Consider the following 6,320-nt stretch of genomic DNA (forward strand, 5'->3'; position numbering starts at 1 on the left):
AACCTGCCCCCCCTCCTAAAATGGCCAGGGATGGGCCTGGAAGTGGTGGGGAGGGGAGGTTCTTTGGGTGGGCCACATGGCTTTCCCAACCATATTCTGCATGATTACACCACTTCTGGGGTTTCTCAAAGCCTGAAGAAAGTTTCAGGGGGTTCTCAATGGTAAAAAAGTAGGGTACGCAAGATGCCTGTTCTTTGTTCTTTACTATTTTGTTACATTTTCATTTTTGTTTGTTCATTTTTTGCAATTTGTGTTAAAAAAATTTAAATTAATATTAAAAAGTGCAAATAGCCTAGATAGTTCTTTTGGCAAATGAGTGCCCTTGACATTTGTTAGGAGCTGGCAAATGCTGCCATAAGGAAACATCAGAAGAAAAGGAGGTACAAAGCTTTAGCTGGCGATCTTTCCTCGGGAATTAACTGCCATCTCGTTGCAGCCGCAAACACGCCGCGTTGTGGGATCTTTGCATTGGCTAGGCAGCACACCGCAGCCTTCCTCAAGTTGTTAACTTCCATTTGCTAGAAATATAAAGAGCAAAGAAGTATTCTTTAATGACTGCTGGAGAGGTGGGTAGTGCTTCTGAACTGAAGGTCAGGTGGAGGAACGCCTTTGCCGACACGGCATTCTTTCCACAGAAGTAATGACCCTCCAGGGAGTAGGGATTCATTAACATGCTTTGCTGTCTTCTAAAAGCTTAAGTAGCAATTTGGTGTTCTTTTTTTCTCCTGTGCTACAAACCAGGGATTCCCCATGTGGAACACTTGGCTTGCTTGGAGTACCTGAAATGAGCAGAACAGAAGCACAGGAGAGATATCAACAGGAATGGAGAAGTGGCAAGAGAAGGGGCCTTTTTGGTGGCCACCCCATAATCACAGAATGGCCTCCCCAGGGAGGTATACCTAGGAGGCAATGGAAGATGGTTTTATTCAGGAAGGCCTTTGATTAGTGCAGGGTTTCCCCCTCCCCATTTCCTACAAATTGTGATTTAATGCAGAGTTATAGAAAAATTCTGTATTTCTATGTTGTTGTTTTTTTATTCAGTCTCCATTGGAATTCGCCTTGACTTCTGGGAGGGAGGGAGGGAGGGAGAAAGGCAGCAAATAAATCTTTTAAATCAATGCATAATAAAGGTGGCTGAAAATCCTAACACAATATTTGCGTGCTTGACAAGGCACCAACGAATTAGGGTGGCCAACCGCTAAGGGTATGCACAAACAAGAAAACAACAACGAAACTGTAGATTCAAATGGGTAGCCATGTTGGTCTGAAGTAGCACCATAAAATCAGAGTTCAGAGTGCTACTGGACTCTGATTTTACTGAACAACAAAACTAGATATTATCTAGGATACTAGTCTTTGGTTGTTTTTGATGATGATGATTAAAATTTTAAAGACAAAAACTTTTCTTCTGGCTTAATGTTGACCTCCAGTTGAAATATATGAATTCACCTGAAATTCTGAAATTGCATTCCCCGCCCCCCCCCCCCGTTTCCACACATTCTCAAATGTGTATTTCTACTTTGTTATTGTTATATAGGTGGACAGATTGGTGCTAACAGGAATCACCATGCAAATGAAGGCTTGTAAATGAATCTATAACAAGCTCTAAATTATGGACTCTATGGACCAATCAAAGATCTAGGTTAAGGGCCAATCATAGTTCTTGGGGCCCCCACTGAATTGTATATACATTTATGTTTCCCCCATTGTCATGGTTGGGTATTTGGTTGGTGTTTAGATTCAATAAAAGAGCTGTGTTTTCACAGAACTTGAAGAAGAAGAAGAGTTGGTTCTTATATCCCGCTTTTCTCTACCCGATGGAGTCTCAAAGCGGCTTACAGTCTCCTTCGCTTTTCTCTCCCCACAACAGACACCCTGTGAGGTGGGTGAGGCTGAGAGAGCCCTGATATCACTGCTTGGTCAGAACAGCTTTATCAGTGCTGTGGCGAGCCCAAGGTCATGCAGGTGGCTTCATGTGGGGGAGAGCGGAATCAAACCCAGCATGCCAGATTAGAAGTCCACACTCCTAACCACTACACCAAGCTGGCTCTCAAGAGACTTGTAATCTCTGTCTACCAAATCCTCAGACTTATTAGTTATCTTAACCTCCAAGGGTGGTCTTGCGATCTCCAGGCAACAGAGATCAGGCAACAGAGTTCCCTTGGTGAAAATGGCTGCTGGGTGACCTTGGGCCAGTTACAGTTCTCTCGGAACTCTCTCAGCTCTACCTACCTCACAGGATGTCTGTTGTGGGTAGAGGAAGAGCCGGCAATGGTAAGCTGCTTTGAGACTCCTTCAGGTAGTAAAAAGTGGGGCACAAAAAACCAGCTCTTCTTCTCTTCTTCATCAGATACTTTGGAGAAAAATGGTACTGGAAGAACTGGTATCTAATGAAACAGGCTTAAGAAGTCGTCACCTTCAACAGCTTTGTTTTGGAGAGATGGTGAGGAAGAGATACATTAAAGAAATAGACTCTTGCCTCCCAAAGCTCAGACCATCGTAAATTTGTTACTATTTATGGTTCCACAGAAACACAAATGCTCAAAATTCGGGAAGCATTACTCATTTGGGAGGCATTACTTATTACATAATCTACATTTTTTGTAAATTTTTCCCAGACAGGAGTGCTTCTGCTGCTCCTCTATGATGATTAAGATGCATGTTCACCAACCAGCTGCTGCAAAACCCAGTAATATATGCAATTTTAAAGGTTTTTTTTCCCCCCACACAGCCCGTCTCATTGTCTCATAATAACAGCTGAGATAAAGAACAATGCTATCTGGAACTAACAACCTTGGAAGCTCAACACAACGTAATAGAATCACGAATTTCCCCGATAATAGAGCAATTAGTGCATGTCTCCATTTGAAATTAAAAGAATGGACAATCGCTGATTTGTTCATGTAACGTACAACATCTTCACCCTCCGAAGTTCTCCTGGAAGAATTTTGCTTCTGCGATTTCCAGTCTCGACTGGACTGGGAATTGTGGTCCTGGAAATCAGAAGGGAGGTCTGAACATAATGCGTAGGAGAAACAGTGGAGACCTGTAATGAAATCCTTGCACATATAGACGTTTGGAGTTGAGACTTAAACTTCCCAATTACCTTCTCCATTCCAGGATATTTTATTCACAAGTATTGGAGATTCCATTAGCTTTCTTCAAGAGCCTTTGAGGCACACATTCTATCCTAAGGCTATTTTTGCCTTAGCGTTGCCTGCCCCCCTCCCTGGTGGAAACTGCCCCCACCACTGGGCTCTGCTTCCCACTACTGATCTGCTGGCTGGCAAGGAGACCTACCAGGAGAAAGCCCAGGCGATCTTGCACAGGAAGCGATATCATAAAAAAATCATAGAGTTGGCGGGGACCATCCAGGCCATCTAGTACAACCCCCTGCTCAGTGCAGGATCACTCAAAACCAACCATGCTAAGTATCTGTCCAGCTGTTGCTTGAAGACCTCCACTGAGGGGGAATTCACTACCTCTGTAGGCAGCCGATTTCACTGCTGAACTACTCTGTGAAATCCCCCCCACCGCGATTGCTAACTGGTACTGTTTAAATGTAGTCCTATCCTCTGTTGCCAACAGGAACTGCTCTCTGCCCTCCTCCAATTGACAACCTTTCAAATAATTAAGGAGAGCCATCCCCTTTTAACCTCCTGGTTGCTCTGGTATTCAGCCATTTATACCATAGAGGTTTTGCTTACAGAACATTGCACTTCACAGTGCAATGCCATCACTTCCTGTGTGATGTCACCTAGACCTTCTTCTTCCTCTTGGTCAATATCCCATCTTTCCCTGCCAGTTGCCAGGAGAGACTCGCCAACATGACTTTGTCAGGGGAGGGGGCAGTTCTCCAAGTTTAGGTCTTATCTGAGCTCTGAGACATGTGACTCTTTAAGGCCTATTATGCACAGCCACTGAAACAGCGGCATGGAGAATGCAGAGGAGGAAGAAGCGAAGCAAACCGCTTACGCACGGGACGGAACGCAAGGGCGGCAAAAGCCAGAGTATCCGATTAAGCATGCGGCTACTTTGGAGCCGCTTCTGGTTGCGCCCTGGTCCCGGGAAGCTCCACTTTCTTCCGCATCTCGCTAACGCGGCTTTTTCGGCAGCATACATTGACTCTGCACCCGGTTGCCACCTGCAGCATGCATAATTGGTGATTTTAGCCACCGCCATTCCACCCCGAATGCGGATCTTCTACTCCGTGCCTAAGTGGAGATTCTGAGGACAGAATTTGTGGGTTTTGTTTATGAAGCATGTGTGCTCTGTCTTCGGACTATTGCTTCACATAGTTGTATGAAAGCTGTCCTGACTTGTACGATAATGGTTCTGGGACAGTAGGGATGTGCTTGCAATTGTTCTTTACTTTGGGTAAGTGTGTCTGAGAGACGTTTGTAATACGAGTCAGGGATGGCCGCACTGAAGAAGACTAAATAAATAAGCTTCCATTTACAATGCAGCGGAGCGATACATGTACAAGAATTCCCTTGCACCTGAAATGGGCATGAATGTCTTCATTCCTTTGCCCAGTAAGAACATTGCTAAAAACTACACCAATAGAAATCCATCTAAAACAAACATCAAAGGCTCCATACGATGAGTGCTGGAAAAAAGCACTGATTCAATTTGTACGAGCCGTGGAAGAAGACAATCAGGAAGTACGTTGGTGTGCAAACAGGTAATCTTGATATTAAAAAGATATATATTATTTGTAATTGATTTGTCTTTAGTGTTCCGTTTCTAGGCTGCTGCCCTTGGGTCTTCCAGCTCCTGGCGGCTTACAACAGAGAGGTTACAATAAAACAATAAAAAAACCCATGCTTAATATCATAAATATTCATTGTGGGCTTTTTTCTTACATTGTTTTAGGCCCAGTGATAATGTCTGCTGATAGAAATGGATTTCTATTGGCAGATCTGGATTTCTTTGCTTTTGCCTTCCTCCAGCAGTCACAAATACGGTTTTCCCTCCCCTAGGTTAAAAGGGGTGGCCTCTAATCTGGAGAATTGGGTTTGATTCCCCACTCCTCCACATTCAGCCAGCTGGGTGACCTGGAGCCAATCACAGTTCTCTCAGAACTCTCTCAGCCTCCTACCTCATTGGGTGCCTGCTGTGGAGAAATGATTGTAAGCCACTTTATGACACATGAGGCCTGCTGGGCAATTCACAGTTCCCTCAGAGCTCAAACAGCCCCACCTGCCTCGTTGGGGGTCTACTGTGGGGAGGGAAAGAAAAAGCAATAGTAATTCACTCTGAGACTCCTTTAGGTAGTAAGAAGTGGGGTAAAACCCAACTCTCCTTCGTCTAGGGATTTCCCTGGAACAGCATGAAGGGAAAACTGAAGATCTGGAACACAATGGGAGACTTGTAAAAACTATAGCCCTTCCACCCAGACAAATCCGCTGCTGAATCAATAATTTACTCTGTAGACTATATTTGTATCTTGTTTTAAATAGCACAAGGGAATGAAACAAGCCACGGTACAGTGCTCTGTCAAACCCTTGGAGAAAATAAGTTTTTTTTCCACCAGTAGCTGGAAAATTCATAAAGATTGTGCTTGGTGGGCCCTCCCTCCCATAAATTTGAGATCTCAGTGGATGCCACCCGGTTACGGTGGTCAGATCCCCCAGGGACTCCGGTAGGGGATGGGAGTAGGGTTGCCTGATCCAGGTCAGGAAGCTCCTGAAGACTTGGGGATGGAGCTTGGGGAGGACAGGGGCCTGCAGGGGTTATGATGCCAGATAGACCAATTGCCAAAGCATCTATTTTCTCCAGGGGAACTGTTTTCTGTAGTAGAGCTCTTATTCTGAGGGATGGCTTCTCTATAGCAGACTGACCTCTGACTAGGGATACCTGTCACCACATGGAATTCAGGAATCCACCAGTTTATAGATGAGTTTTCCCAAAGAGTATGGCTGCTTTGGAAGGTAGAGTTCATAGCATTAAACTCCATTGAAGTCCCTTTGATTGGCAGCATCTCTCCAGGGTTAAATGCAGGGGTCTTCCATGTCACCTAGTACCCGATCCTTTCCAATGGAGATGCCAGGGATTGAACCTGGGACCTTCTGCATGTGAAGCAGAAGTTCTCCCACTGAACTATGGCCCCTCCCCTTAGGCAGGGGATGGCCAATCACCTCTGAATATCTCTTGCCTTGAAAACCCCACCAGGGTGTAAACTGCACGGAGCTTTTATTTCAATCCCAGGTCGATTCAGTCCCTGCCGTCTACACAGAATGCGATTTTCGTTTTGATTTAGGGCAATTTAAATTTTCCTTCTGCAACAAGAAGGATTGATCCAGAATGACCCTACCTTC

At 44.9% G+C, this 6,320-nt stretch overlaps 1 non-coding gene across 1 annotated transcript; it reads right to left on the bottom strand.

Moving 5' to 3' along the window:
• Positions 1 to 6,040: 6,040 nt before the first annotated feature.
• TRNAV-CAC (transfer RNA valine (anticodon CAC)) lies at positions 6,041 to 6,115 on the bottom strand. The gene has a single exon. It is a non-coding gene; the product is annotated as a tRNA-Val (tRNA).
• Between the last annotated feature and the right edge of the window lie 205 nt (positions 6,116 to 6,320).

This window comes from Paroedura picta, chromosome 6, assembly GCF_049243985.1.
Source record: "Paroedura picta isolate Pp20150507F chromosome 6, Ppicta_v3.0, whole genome shotgun sequence".
Taxonomy (NCBI): Eukaryota; Metazoa; Chordata; class Lepidosauria; order Squamata; family Gekkonidae; genus Paroedura; species Paroedura picta.